The sequence below is a fragment of the Strix aluco genome, chromosome 8 (genome assembly GCF_031877795.1).
Source record: "Strix aluco isolate bStrAlu1 chromosome 8, bStrAlu1.hap1, whole genome shotgun sequence".
NCBI lineage: Eukaryota > Metazoa > Chordata > Aves > Strigiformes > Strigidae > Strix > Strix aluco.
The window spans coordinates 33,476,229-33,492,220 of NC_133938.1; the positions used below are offsets into that span (position 1 = coordinate 33,476,229).

General features: G+C 41.5%; 1 long non-coding RNA gene across 1 annotated transcript; it reads left to right on the forward strand.

Annotated features, from left to right (window-relative positions):
• The first annotated feature begins 56 nt into the window (after window positions 1-56).
• LOC141926756 (uncharacterized) lies at window positions 57-6,202 on the forward strand. Its single transcript, XR_012624205.1, has 4 exons — window positions 57-191; window positions 3,303-3,384; window positions 4,248-4,372; window positions 6,068-6,202. It is a non-coding gene; the product is annotated as an uncharacterized LOC141926756 (long non-coding RNA).
• Window positions 6,203-15,992: the final 9,790 nt, after the last annotated feature.

Below are 15,992 nucleotides of genomic sequence, written 5' to 3' on the forward strand. Positions count from 1 at the left end.
CCTCCCTCCCTCCCTCCTCTGGCGGGGGCGGCGGGGCCTCAGCCTGAGGGGGCGGCGCGCGACGCGGCTCCAAAGGCGCTGCGGGGCGAGATGCGCGGCCGCGGGAGAAGCGGGGCCTGAGCCGCGTTTCTACGAGTACGTGCCCCCGCATTCGTTACTCGTAGCTCTCGGCCACAAGCCCACCTGGTCCGGTAATTTTATTTTTCCAACCTGGCGCTGCCTTTTCTCCTCAGCGATGACTTCCTCTTATCGCTGGCAGATATCTGTAGTGCAAGGCGTCGTGTCTGCTTAACCAAAAAAATCGGGTATTTAATGCTGGAAGCTGTCCCTGGCAGCCCGCCCTGCGTGCGCGGGGGCCAGCCCGCCCTCCGTCCCGCCTCGGGCTCCGGCAGCGTTCTGGGAAAGGCATTTGCCCGTCTGGATGAGAAATATCCCCCCACACTTTTCACGATAAATCCTATCTTGCTAGGCAAAGTAGTTTTAAAACATCACAGCTGATAAATAGGGGGTGTTTGAAGTCTTGTCTGTTTGTTATGTGTTTGCATGCTAGATAGCGTAATGGGTTTCTGATTCATGGCTGGGGCCCTGAGTGCTGCTGCAATAGCATCATAAATAAAACATGGAGCTGGATGAAGTCTGAGTTCCCTTGCTTGCTTCCTGATTTAAAACGCCAAGGTCACCTGGAAGGCAGCAGTAGCTTCTCCATGCTCTTTCCCTGCGCACTTTCTACTGACTTGGAGGCCGCCTTGGTCAGAAACTAGGAGACCTATTGGAGGTTACGTTAGATAACGGCTCCAGGGTCTCTGCTGCCAAACGAGTGTGACATATATAATATTTACCCCTGTCTCTAATGCTCTTCAAGAATCTCAGTGGAGAAGCATATTTCAAAACACTGAAGTTGGATGATTCTGAGGTTTCAAGAAGTGCTACTGAAAAGCACGGTCTTGCCTCACCAGAAGCGAGCAGAGGCATTAAGCTGTAGGTATGTTCCTCACCTACGCGAATGCCTCCGTCTCTGGAGACAGACACGATAGCACGGTGCCCACGCTGCACCTGGGCCCTCTCTTCAGCTTCTCATTTTGCCGGCAGCAAACAGGACTTCTCACCTCTCTCTGATACGTTTCCACTCCCTTCAATTTTTAAATCACCAGCCACACCTCAGTGCTTACCTTCCCGCTCCCTGCTTTCTTTTTAATGAAGCGACTTATTAGGGCTGTGCTAATCAAAGGCACTTGTGGTAAAGCTGGGAGGGAGAGGGAGGTGAAGACAAGAGACAGCAACTATGATCAAATAAAACAGTGCTGGGGATGTTCCTTAATTAAGTAAATTTCACGATTACGCAAGCTGCTGTTCCAGTATTCTTAGGAAAGGAGATGTCTTTATGAATCACCATCATTTTTCATTATCAGTCACTGCAAGTTGACATCAAAGAGCAAGTGTAGCATCTTTCCGATAGCACAGAGTTAACAGACAGGTGTTTCCAGTTCTTTCCCCGTAGATTCCAGTGACGGGGAAACACATTTGGGATTTTGCAAACCGTGGCTAGGCTGGGAGCTCAGGCAGCATCTCCTTTGGGCCAGTTGCATTCTAATCACCCAAACTCACCTCTCACTGAAAAAAACGGGGTTTTTTCTGCTTCTTGCTTTGGAATCAACATGAAATTAGTTTACATCATTAAAACACTGCTGTTCCAGCTGAGATGTGACCATATTTCCTGTGATGATGGAAAAGACTTCTATAACATGCAAATAGCTTAATTTCAATTTGCTAGATACTTTGCAATCCTTCCCAGTGAAACTTGCACTAAATCTTAATTGATTTCTGAAGAAGAACACTTTATTGAAAGGGACCAGTGGGATTGAGTGGATACCAGACAACCGAGTTACTGGGAGCTGAACCAGAAGAACTAGTTAGCACACGCGCAACCATGAGAGCAATGATGTTCATTAGGGTCTTAGATCTCCTGTTTGACAACTGTCTTTCCTTGTAACAGTGTTTGTAAGATGTCAAGAACACGTCTTTAGCAAAACCACTTCTCTAGCAACACCGTATTTTTTAAAAAAAAAGGATCAAGTTATGCTTGTGGAGGCTCTGGATGTTCTGCATACCTGTTGTCTCCCACCACAAAAGATACAGTCTTCCTAATTAATGAATGGAAAATCCTCCCCTGGAAAACCCTCTTGCTTTTCTTCCAAATGGTGTGTTACTCCTAAATCAGGCGGTTTGTAGGTGTCCCTGTCTCTGACGTGGCTCATCTGCTGGTCCCTGTCTCATTATAAGGGCCTCCACATGTCTCATCTTAAGATCTAATGTCTAAAGGAAAGGCTGAATTCGTTAACTCTGGATATTGCAAGGGCTTAATGTCATAACATTAAACTCTGCTTCTGCCAAAGCTTAGTCATGAAGACCACCTGAGAGGGGAAAATACTATATTTGGTGAGAGCAAAATATGTGGCTTGGATTGCTGCACTAAAAATGGAGAAATTGTAGGAAAAATATGTTAGTCCTTGAAGTAAGAAAATGACCTTTTTTCACGTAAGTCACTCTACAATATGTCTAAATCTAGTGTCGCGTCACATTTCTCTTTGGGCACGGTTCAGTATAGCTCAGTGAAGCTCACCACCTGAGCGAGGTATGCTACCAGTCAAGGATCTGGTCCATGGTTTTCTTTTAAAAAGAAAATTCTTTTTATGAACGAACAAAAGGTTTTGTAAAACTGAATACAATTTAGTGAAATGTGATTTATTATGTATATGTTTAAAATATATATAGATATGTGTTGCAATTAAAGGGTACTTGTGTTCTCCATAAGTATCATATATACCAATCTACTTGTTCCATAACTTTTCCTTGCTGCATTTTGGAAGGATTTTCAATAATTCGTTACGGTTGCAGAAATCCTTGTGTAGAACATGTTTTGTGTGTGCCTTGGCTCTGAGAGTCCTTAGCAGCGACGTTTTAATGGTGTTTGGGGTGTAGAGGCTGTGTTGGAATTAATGATCCGTGTTGGACTCTTTCCTGTAAATTCTGGCACGTCGTTTGCCATCTGGCTGTCTGATAACAGCTACTCCGAGAAGGGCAGTTAGTCTCCTTTCCTTTCCCTATTCTTAGGCAAAGCAATGATCATCTTGGATGAATTCTTTACTTGGGAGCAAAGATTGTAGAAAATTTACATGCGGTATCAAAGAGTATTAGAAGGCTCGGTTTTAATAGCTGTGCTTTAAATTTTAAAGGCAGGTTCTCTATCAAATCTCTCTTCATCTTTCTTAAACAATGTAAACAACTTTTCTTCTTCATTTCAGGAGACACCATTGTCACCACAGTGACCTTCCTTGATTTCAAATAGTGTTGGATGGAAAACCAGAGACTCTCTTCCGCACCAAGGTTGTAAATTATGTCTTGTCTCATTTCCATTAAGCAAACAGAAGTCTTTTTAATTAATTCCATTAGGCTAAGTCCATAGGAAACACACAGAGGATTTTGACAGAGCCTCTAGTGAATATCTTAAAAAAACCCCCACTTCTTCTGACTACCTGTTCTTGAAGGATCAATCCTGCAATCTCAGAACCACAGCTTTCAGGATGAAGCATCATGGGAGCTCCCAGCTGCAAATATATCTTGCATAGAGAAAATAGCTACAATTTTTGAAAAATTATAGCTTTTACAGCTCTTTCAAGACAATTCTAACCAGGCAACTGTCAGCAGATCCATCCTGTGCATGGAGATACTACCTTTATTTATGTTACAAGTTATTTTTGCTTGACCTGGGACAGTCATCACAGTATTTAACACCGATGTAACACCAATTTGAAAGTATGGATGTGCTTATGTCAACTGCATAATAGTGTTCACAAAGCAGTACCTGTCCTGTCATTGTTCTCTGAGCAAGGAAATCAAAATTTGATATTCAAATCTGATTCCCCAGCCAACGTGGTGGGACAGATTAAGGAGATTTGTTTAAAGTCTGGTCCTTTGGACTGTGCATGTTCAAGAGCTTCTCAAGGGCTGGATCAGGAATCAGCCTTTTAAAAAAATCTCTAGTTTATGGCTTTCCTGTAGAACCTGGAATTTTGTTACTGATTCTTTAGGACCGGAAGTCTAGTTAAAATTAAATTATCTTTCCCATGCTTTCCAGCTGTATTAATTTATGGTAACTGTGTGGTGATATTTGCAAATACATTCTACTTGTTCATTATAAAAATGCTGACTTGTTCCATACACCTGTGTGTCTTTCTTGCTTCCTTAAGGACATTAGTTTCTTTGGCTGAAACATCCTGTTCAGAGTGTTACAATAAAAGGCTGTAAAACAGTTTGCTTTTAAATTGGTTGCCTTCATGACCCTTAAGCTCTCTGGCAGCTTCTGACTGTGCATGTAAGTAAGCTTTGTACTATTTGTCCTTGGTATTGCATTCACCAAATATGTTTGTTGGCTCTCCTGCAGTCTGGTAGCTCCCAATTTGCTTTTCCTTCTTTTTTGTCCGCCCTTGAAACTACATCATTACTTTCACTTATGGTCCTAATGAAAAACTAGAATGTAAAGAAAAACAATATAGAAATTTTCAATTGTAAGAAAGCTTCTTCAAATATTAAGAATGGTAGCACTGGGAAATCTCTGGAAAACCAACCAACTAACCAACACCTAATTGCCTGTACCCCAAAGAAAAGCTATGTCTGTGTGGGGTCATGCAAGCAAAAGAAAGGGAGATGTGTAAGTCCCAGCAGCTGCCTCTTGTGCCAAAGAATCGGTGACTCCTCTTATGCCACTGCAACTGGAAAAGGCTCCTTTTTGCCAGTGGTGTGTCACTTACGGTTCTGCAGACTTTTACATCCCTAATTTGGTCATTAAGTGATGACTGTAATTAGAAGCACTAGAATACAACATTGGTAGCAGGCATAGTGCCATCCTAACAGATTGGGAGATCGTGTCTGTGCTCCAAGACAGACCGTTTTCATTCCTGTGGCTGTGAGGAGTACGTTATCTATCTGGCATCTCCATCTCCGAGATAGGTTAGCTTTTAAAATAACATAAAGGCTGTGAGGGCAGGAATGACCAGGTAGTGATTTATCTGCTTTTCTGGGAAAGTAAAAGAGAATTAAACATCCTGTTCTATCATAAGCTCAGAAAATGTACCAAAGTAGGTCCAAAGCTCCTGTTCCAGTGCTTTTTTCTGAAGCAAAGCTCTTTTTACAGCTTTTGCAGAAGAACCCAGTGCCCTTCAATTTTATTTTTTTTAATCAATGCTAACATCTAAAGCTAATGAGAACAAAACTGATTTAAGAGGTGATCTGTGCATTTGTAATCTCTGCACTAGCAGAAGAGTAGCATTTTATCTAAAGTTACTTTAATGCTGCTTATATGTTTTAGTCACAATAATGCTATAGCTAAGAAGAAAAATGTAGAAAAACCTTCATGTCGTGTGAAAGGAAAGCTATTCCCATTGTGTATCCATGCTAGCAGGAAGGCAGAAGGTTAATGAGAAAGCCTCCTTTAGGGTTGTTTTTCAGATGTGCACAGAACGAGCCAAAGATGAGCTATATTGTTTCTTGATCAAGAGCAATGAATTAATCTTAAAAACTCATAATTTATCCCAAGGAACACAGAAATTTATTATAACAGTGTCCTCGTTCTGTATTATGCTGCAGCTTGACAGCATCTGAAAAAATAACCCTCTTATATGTAGATCCTCTTTGATTTCATTGATGTCATGAGTCAACATGGGGGGCAGTTGTTTAAACATTGGGACAGGTCTCTTTTATTGGTATGATTTGTTTCCAAAAACATTGGTAAGTGCTCCAAGTGGCCTGCTGTAGATTGTAGGTTTTGATAGGGCTGAGGAATACTTCCACGGAAATGAGATCTGTTTGAACTGAAGCTAGAGTTTAACCATCAGAGTTTGTGTTGAAATGATTTCTTGCACATGACTCATGATACTTCTCAGTTCTGTAATGCTTTCTGCCTGAACACCTCAGAACTGTATGTAAATTAATTCAACAGCATAGAAATGCATAGGAGGAGACAAGTATTTTATATTTATGCTTTGCTTTTCATTGTTGTTTGTTTTCACAGACGAGTGGACTGCATGAAGAGAACAGTTTGATTTGCCTGAGATCCCAAAAGTGCAAGAACTGGCATCAGTGACAGAAGCTAAGTTTCCCAACTCTTGAATCTAGAGAGAATACAATAAAATGAAAGCTGAGGCAGCCTGCGTTCATCAGAATTTCTGTGGGACTTCTGCAGGTGTGGCGTATGGTGTGTCCCTGATGTGTGGCACGCTGTTCTAGGGGTGACCCGAAATACCTGGGAGGGGCTAGAGAGAGGGAGCTGCAGCAGAAAGCCCACGGTGGGAACCATGTTAATGAGCAGGTTGGAGAACTGCCTGTGATTTTAACAGCTGGCTGTGCTGAGCCATGCCCAACTGCTTCCAGCACAGCCCTGCCTGTGGCATTGGTAATTCCAGCATCCCAACCCAAGTGCTCCCTCCTAGGATCTGCGCGGGGGCTGGATCTTCTCTGTTCTGCAGGGGCTGTAGCTACCTGTGCCTTCAGTGGCTCTCTCCTCTCCCTGGAGCCCTAAGGAGGCTAGGGCTCGCCGGAGAGGATATGGGGGACAGGGGCTGTATCAGGAAGGCTACAATAGCTTGGGGCTGGAAGGACTTCATTAGACTACTTATTGCAGTGGGATTCACTTTAATGGTTGGGCTAAGAGGATAACTTGAGGCAGCGGAGGCCCCTCTCCTTTCAAAACTGAGCAGGTCACTGTTTCCAGCTTTTATTTTTTTCATATTCAGCTGGTAGCTGCTGATTGCAATGCTAATACGAACAAATCTCTGACAACTTAAGTAGGAGATGTTCGTATTTAGTATCTGTAGTGTGACCTGTTTATACTTAAGGAAATTGCCACCATTAAAATAAAAGGACACAAGTAACTGCAAGTTTCTCCTTAATGAGAATATTCAGTTTAAATACAAGTAAACAGGAACAAAGCAGTCTTATTTTAGAGCTAGTCAGCCCACATATTAATCAGGAATCAGTTCATGCACAGAAGCAACCTTAGGTTGCCAACACCTTGTAACGCAGTCACAGAAAATCTGCATAACCAAAATACCACGCACTTTGAAGACACGCTCACAAGTGTAAATAGGACGAGCACTGAAAGGTTTGTGGAAGATAGAGCAGAACAGGGGAAACTGTAAAGGAGCACATCTGGAGCAAGAAACACTTTCCCTGCAGCACCAGTGTCCCTTCAAGAATCTGCATTACTGCACAGCCATGAGAGGAGGCAAAAAGGCTGCAGAGATTTAAAATTCCAGCACGATGGCTGCTGATGGAAATGAACAAAATGCAACAAGAGTATGTAACGTACACTAGTGTCACGTGTATCTGCTCTCCCGAGGACTGCAAATTCCATTATAAGGTCACACATCTCACTTTTTGGCTCCATCCTTTTAGCACGGGGAATGATAACTGCTACAAGGTTGCCTCATGTTACCCTAGAGTATTAATAGTGTCGTTATCTGGCCAAACACTGCAGTGAAATGACCAGCTTATTTCTTTAAATATAGATATATGTATATGTGCGTTACATAGTGCATTTCTTATGTGTCATATATTAGCATACCAGGGTATTCAGGAGAGGAATTTAAACAATAAACTCAGTTTTTATTAAGATAAAATACCGTATTTTGGCCCTCAAGTGAAGCACTCAGTCATTTTATTATCATATGTCAGATGAAGAGTTTGTAGCATGCTGATATATAAATGTTTAGGGTGCCAAGATAATTACTGGTGTGTGATAGCCATGTGTATTTTGTTCCAGCTTCAAAACTCTGCAGACATCCCTACCAGTCAACACCAAGTTCCTACTCCTATTATAGTTAAAAGCATGTTTACCTTTGAACTCTGTGGGAACAAGAACTGGGCCCTTGGGTAATTGTCTGAAATTACAGACTTTAGTAAAATTTACTTGACTTATGCAATCAGCCCTGGGAGTTGATTTGAACCAAATTACTCAGGTAATTGCAGCATGGTTTACTTACAGTTTTACATTTTTAATTATCATGCAAGTCTCTAACATGAGGACTTATATGCATTTAGGAAGAAGAGAAAAAGGTATTAGTGGTTTTCTACAAGCAGTGTTCAGATAATACACACAGACCAAAAAAACCATACAGCCGCTCCAAAATATATATAGTGTGTATCCAGCTTTTGTGAATTCTAGTAGTTACTAGACCAAACAAAGCAAATGCTCGTTTTATATCAGTCCAAAGAAACTTTTTCACTTTCTATCGCTGAGTTCTGAAAAGAAACTGAGAATGTTGTCTTGCTTTTCCCCAAAAGAAGTTAACTGATAATCTATCTTCAACTCTTAATTTTTGCCTCTTGTTCTTTTCTCTTCTTTTCTCTTGTTCATTTATTGTCTGTCTTCTGAATGTCCTTTCTTCGTAATTTTCTTTGTCTGCTTTTATATCACTTGGCAAAACCCAAGGTGATAAATTACAGACTCTTCATTAGAGAGAACAATCACCAGTGGCCTCACTCCTGTGGTACTTTTATGGGATGCCTTGTCTTTTCCTTTCACTTATAAATGAATGAGATCTGAAATGTGTTTGATGGGAAAGGGGAAGTGGCATAACCATTTATAAAGTCACAGCCACAATGTTGAGAAGGAAAACAAGTTTAATATCTGTAAGTGAAAGCTTTTGGTTTTGTAGTCATTCCCTTTTTATGAGTGAATCAGGGTTATGCATTGTTGTTATTTCGAATTCTACTATAGTTACTTTTCTTGAAGTTTTCCTCACTGTAATATCTGATCGCATCACCGAGATTAATGATTGTAGTCTCACAGCAACTCACAGAGATTTATAGACCTGATTTTACAGCTTAAGAAACTGAGGCTCAGAAAGGCTAAGTCATTGGTTCAGGTTACAAAGGAAGAATGTAGCAAAATTGTGAGTTAAATTTGGATCACCCAAGTCCTCTATCAACACTTTCACTCTAAAGCTATTGTTCTGTTGGGATGCAAAGAATAATATGTGAGTCATGCATCTATGCTTCTTTTGTATATAACCATTTTGAAGAGGACCACCTTATAAATATGGATAACCCAGCACGGTTTTAAGGAGGAAATATCCAGAAAGGTGTATTAGCATTTGGGTAAGGTTAAAAATTTGAGATTTGTTAAGTCATCAGTGAAGGCTGATGGCCAAAATAACTGGCTAGCTGCAGGCATTGCTGTAGTCTCTTCCCATGCTTCCTAGCTACCTCTTCGAAAATTTAGATGTTGGGACTGGGAAACTGTGTATTTGGTGAAAGAATGGGTAATGGCATGATCATAGTGGAAAGTCTGGTGGAGGAAATAAAAGAAGGAAACACTCTCAAGCTTTCCAGGATTTCTGAATTTCAGAATTGAAAAAACAAGCCAACCAGGCAGAATGAAGGAGATACTATTTGACACTTTGTGACATCTTTCCTTTCGGCTGTAGCCCTCCCATGATTTTCCTTTACCCTTCTCTACCTACAAACTCAATTGATCTTCATTCACCAACTAACTCTTGGCAAAGTTGACTTTGCTGGTCCTGACTCTTCCTTATCTTAGGACTTGCTTAGCTCATTATAATCCACAGCCATTTTTCCAGTCTCTGTTCACATCCCCAGGCACACCTCTACCTCCTCTCCCTGTAAACCCTTCCTTTATTACCAAACCTCTCAACACCGTTCACTTCTGAACTCTCTCTGCATGATCCTGAGCTCCTTGCTGCCTCCCTCCTTTACTCAAAGTTTAGGCCAGAGAAGCAGCTGGTGAAGTCAGATGTTACTGCTCCATAAACCCACTGACAGATGCAGAAACACTTGCTCTCCTATCGCAGACCACCTGCATGCAGCTGCTGCCGTATCTAGAGGAACAGGAGATCAGGTGGCGAGAAAACTGTTCCTACACAGGGAAAACACATGTTCTGAGTGTGGCTGAAGGAAGTCAGCTCTGCGGAAAGATCCCAAATCCCTCACCTTCTGCCTTCTCCTCCTGCTGTGGGACTGGGGGTAGTGGATGCGAATCAGATGCACTGCAGGTTTCAGGGACTTGGATGGGTGCTGTGCTGCACAGGCAGAGATGTATCCTCCAAGAGCCCTAGCACAGCTGAGGGTGTTGGGCAGTAGGAGGGACCACGGCAAGCGGTCAGGCTCATGGGCTCTCCCGAAACAGCATTTCTGTTTGTCACTGCCGGAGGCAGAAACCTGGGTGAGATGGACCGTTGGCCTAAGGGCATTTCTTGTAGCCACTATATAAATAGGCCTGGGGTTGCTAAATATATATCTCAGATATTTGGATTTGCTTGAGTTTTGAGTAGTACAGTACCCAATAGTATGTGAACTGAATACTGTAACAATAAGCATAAGATAAAACATTGTGAGGGGTCTTGGGAAACAAGCTACAGCCAGGCACAAAAATAACCATTTCAAATACGTACTGAAGAAGAGGTTACTCTTTTATGGTCCAACATTATTGGTATTAAATAGAATTTGTGCCTAAGAGAAACAACCAGCATTTCTGCTCTAGTTTCCTTGGTACTTTGGAAGTGTGGAAATGAGCGGTTTTGAGAATACTTCGAGAGATATCTGGAGGCTGATGGCCAGAGGAAGGTAGCTGCTGTACAGATGCAGTTGTACCATATAGCCCTTCTTCTCTCTCACGAAGATGCCTGCAGTTAGGCTGGGTGTAACTTGGAGTTTTGGTGGTTTTTTTTATTGACCAACATACTCTTTCTGTTGTTAAACACTCATGATACAGCAGTGATTAACTCTGAACCTCTTCTGATCTATGCTGTTCCCAAGTGGCCCAATCTACTGCAAACACATTGCTCACCCTTTTCTCTGGACATGACACAAAGTAAGATATTTAGAGGGACAAAGAACGCCCATTTAAAGATATAAGATGAGACAGCTTGTATTATTTTTAAAATTTTGGGTCAAATGCCTTTCTGGCTCAGTACATTTGCGGCATATTGATTTTTCTGAAGTTATGTGAGACATAAACCCAGCCCTTTGTCACCAAAAGCAGTACAGCTGTTTCCAGGACTGTGAGTCATGTGTATGACTTCTCTTTTTAACTTCCCACTGGCTTTTTAAAAATATACTTTAAATCAGTTTTGCTTTTCAACACCAAAGAGAAACAGCAATTTGGGAGATTTGGGCAAAACATTAAGTTTTCATATGCTAAGAAGGTTGTGGTGCAAAGTTGTTTTAAACTCTGGTATTTACACAATGTTACAGAATACCAGAGAAGTAATACATAGGATTATATACATCTAGAATTCATGTTGGAGGTACAAAAATTGCCTTATTTAAGCAATAGTGAAACACAGCTACTGGAGGGCTGCTGGAGCTATTTTAGATAACTGGGCAGTCTAGACCTTCTCTGACCAAGTCAGGCATCAGAGTGGTTAAAATGTTGTTTGCTAGAACACCTGGTAGAAACAAATTAATGTTAGCAGCAGTGGGAAAAATTGAGAAGTTTAGGCTACACTCCCACTTTTGTGGCAATGTGTTCATATATAGTTAATTAAGTATTGAAGCCTATGAAAGTTCAAGGTTTTTTCCAACCTCGATGACTCTGTGATTCTGTGAAAGTGGCTGAAAAAACAATAAACACAGGTACAGGGTGAGATTGAAATTCTCATTGAAGTATTTTGTGTAATCCCATCTGGATTAGCAAAAACAGCCACTGATGATTAAGACCAGCTTTTCCTCATCCTCTTTCTGTAGTACTTCAGAGGTAGAGCAGCCTGGTCTTTGTGCCACACCAATGTGAGAGCATTTGCTTTAGAACCTTGTTTGGTTTTGCTCCAGCTTTTGTGCCAGGGATCTAACCTGACCTGGATGTACCTCCAAAGGGAACTCTTTGTGCTCTTTGGGAGCGGTGTCATCTCTGGGTCTTCTGGGTTCCTGGAATTGCACACAGGGGGTTATTTGGACAAGACTGTGGCCCCAGCCTTTGTTCGATGCCCCAAACTTCTCCAGTGGTACAAAGAAGCTGCAGTCTTCTCGGCTGCTCACTTAGTCTCTTTTTATAAAAATAGCAGGGAAAGACAGCGCGGCAGAAGCTTGTTTTAAAAATTACCTTGTTCCTTGTCAGAGACTGTGGCTACACTTGAAAATGTTCAGCTCCCTGTCATTTAATTCTAGTGACTGTGCGATTTGCCACAAAGATGCAGCCGGTGGTGGAGGGAAGAGAGAACACAGTGCCCTGAAGACAGAGTTATCTAAGCATGTATCCGTGGGTAGTCCTGCCGTGATCCCAGGACTGAGCAGCCTGGTGTGTCCCCCTGTCTGTTATCACAGTATCTCCCAGGGGCCTACAAAGCCGAGCCAGAGCACTGCATTAAACACACAAAGAAAACAAGATGTGGGTAACTATGTGATTCCTCCCAAGTCACCAGGCAATCTGTGCTGCATCCGGGGGACTTTATGCATTAGTTTTATGGGTTGCAGTCCAGCCTATTTACCGCAAGGCTCATGAAGCGAGGAATTTATGACACCTCTCCTCAATCTAACTCCCTCTTACAGGTTTAAAAAGCCACAGCAGTGCTTTGCCTGGCTTCCCAGGTGCTGTACCAGCACACAGATACGTGACTTGTCTCTCGAGAGCAATACTGAGGATTAGGTGAAGTGTCTAAGCACTCTGAAGATTACAAGCACAGCAGTCCTAGGTACTACATGGAAATGGTGGCTCCCCAGCGGTTTAGACTGGATTTGCTGAAGTCACATCACCTGCACGTCTAAAATTATATGATCTCCATATTGTATACATATGATAAATGTATGAAATCTATATATTTGCACTCATCTCCTCTAAGGCTTTTGGTCTGTTTTATGAGCTGAGAAGACATCATGCATCCTCCTGACTGCTGTATTCAAGATCAAATGTGAAAATTCAGCAAAGGATTAATGAGCAAAATCTCCAAATGTTTTTACAGTTTCATGCGTCTTGCACACTTGCATAAATTTCAGCAAATGAGTAACTTTTAATAAAAATAACAGCAAAGGCATGACAATGCATGAAAGGCTGAGACGTTACTTGATAGTTCTTGTATGTATTACAAACCTCTCTGGTTTGCTTCAGAGCTTTTCACTTTTATGTCTGAAGTCTGTCGAGAAACTCAAACAAACCAAACCTGATGCAAGGTTTTTATGAAGGATTTTTTCTAAGGCAAAAAAATCAGTAGACCAGCTTCATACCACCACCACAGTTTAGGTAATTATTAATTAATTTAAGAGGACAGCTACTAGGTTTTAAGTCAATTTGTACCGATACTCACAAAAATGCACACAAGGACACAAACATAATTTCTTTTTATCTCTGCATGTACATATATGTATCTCCACACATGTACATACCTGTGTGAGTTATACAGAGACATATATTAGTGCATAGGTGGGAGGTACATATAAGTTACCTTTCTTGGGCATAACCCTGTGAATAACCATATGCACAAGTCAGCGCAGGATCAGGCCCTGGCTCTGCCTTTTAGAAAGCAATGCTGCTGCTTAGCAACCATTTTCTGCCTGGATGAAAGCAGAAACCTTGCAAATCATAAACAAATACGCAGGTCCATTCGGAGGCCAAGTTAAATAAAGTGGTATCCTTTACCCTAACTCCGTCTGCTCCTCTTTCTTCGTGGTAAAGATTCCAAAAGTAAGAGGGAGACAGAGCTTTAAAGGAGGGATTTTAAAAAAAAAAAAAGAAATGAACATCATGCACAAGAACTTTTCAGCCACTCTGGAAAATAAAAAAGACCTCAATTCAGTCTTTTAAAGGCGAAATTTAAAGTGGATTTAAAATTTTCCTTTCCTCCACAAGTAATAATTACAAATATATGTTATTTCTACCATAAAAATTAATGTGGAATGGAGAGGAGAAGGAGTTACTTTTGATATCTTTATTTACAGTTATTTTTAGTCATGTCAGCCAGATGTACTCATGCACTGAAATTTCATTAACACTCAAGGCAGACTGGGGGAGCTTCAAAAAGAGAGCCACAGCTGGCAGACTACAGAGCTGGTGTTCTTGAGCTTGCTTACTGACACACCACAGGATCTCTGGCAAATTGCTAAGAGTCCAGTTTTCAGAGATTTTTGCATCCCTAGAAATGCAACTGGCACCCAGACATCGCATTTTCAAAAAAAAAAATTCTGATGAAAAGAAAATTAGGTGCCTAAATCTCATGGCAGCTAGATGCTTAAACTATTAAGGTACTTCTGAAAGTCCTATTGGGCATCTAAATATCTTTGGAAAAATCTGGTCCTCTGAGGTTGAGCAAAATCCCCTTGAAGTCTATGGGAGTCACTCCACTAACTTCAGGAGGTTTTGAGTTAGGCTGTTCTGTTGTACCAGTTGCATTGCTGTATCTGTATATCTGTTTTGCATCCCTAAACAGCAAACAGTAACCCTATAGCTGCTGCACAGGAGAAGGATGCCCGCCCTCAAGTATCACCTCAACTGGAGAGCGCAGCAGGGTACCTAATCAAGTAATTTCTTACTCTACGTTAGTTTACATGATATAAAAGATATATATGATATTATAGAAATAATAGTCGTTGAGCACAAGTGGGTACAAGCGGCTGAGCTCTTGGTTTGTGGTCTGGAGACAGTGGTATGGCGAGCCTAAAGGAAGCAGATCCTTTCTGAGAGCGATGCCTGCACACCCCACTCTGGCACAGACCATCTCCCACTTACACAAACAGCTCTTTTACCACTTCCATTCATCTCCCCACTCCCGTAGATGTGGAGAATCCCTGGGTCAGATCTGCTCCCCCTGTGAATACACACTACCCAAGACATGGTTGGTACTTCATTTTCTGTGTCTGCTTTGTAATGTGAAAGTTTTACAGTCTGCAGGAAAAAAAAAAGCTTCTCTGTACAAATGCTCCCCTCACATCTCACTTACCAGTCTGGCTGTAGAGCAACTCCCGATGGACTGATCTCTGTGTGCATCGCTGTATACATCTCTGTATTTTTTAACTTCAATACACCTAATCATGGCCCAATAGTTGTCTAAAGAAGCACAAATTTTCCCCAAATGATGAACAAGACAGGCAAGCCCCACTGTTTTCTTTATCTCCTGATCTAGAAACTTTGGGGCAACAAGACTGAGCCCGTGCCTTCTCCAACAAAAAAGGCTGCTGGTTAATGTGAAAAATACAGAGACCTGCTTATATTTTCAAAAGCACCTGAAGCTTTTCCTTTCCTTTAAGGTTTAAATACTTCCAAGCACCTGTTATTAAGGATTTATTATTAAAGAAAAACCACTTTGGATGCTAAAATTGTGGCCTTACTTTGAAAATCCAATCAATAGGGAATGGATTAGTTTGCTATACAATTCCAGTAACAAAAAAAAAGGGAAACTGTAATTTTTTTTTCCCTCAGAAATGCCTCAGTGCCAATTTCCCTTATAGTTTGATCACAGGTAACCTACAAACGATGAGCTCAGTGTTGCAAGGTGCCCAGACATCTTAATACCCATAGCAGGAGGAACTCAGCGGAGTTGGCCTTGCAGCAGCCAGTGAGCTGAAAGATGAGATCAGAGAGAGTCGAATGATCAAATTTTCTTGATGCTCTTTGATCTGTCCATTCCCTGGCAGGTTCATTTGTCTGATTATCTCTGCATGGTCTTGCTCATGCAAACTAAAGGCAACCAGGTGGGCTCTTGCAGCTACAGCAGGAAAGGAAAACAGGAATACTGCCTGGCGAATGGAAGGGAAGAAGATTGGAAATTTTTACAGAGAAGCTTTTGAAAATTGCTGAAACCTGTGAATCTTTAGGAGCACGGTGACAAGTTTCCTGTAAAACAGAAGGGAATGTAAAACATTTTCAATTCTTAATATAATGATGATGCTTTTTAACTTATGCTAAGAGTAAAGTGACACACTCATATGTTTAAGACGTTTTACTGTAGAATTTCCAACCTTACAAGTGCCACATTTTGGCCCTGGAGGCT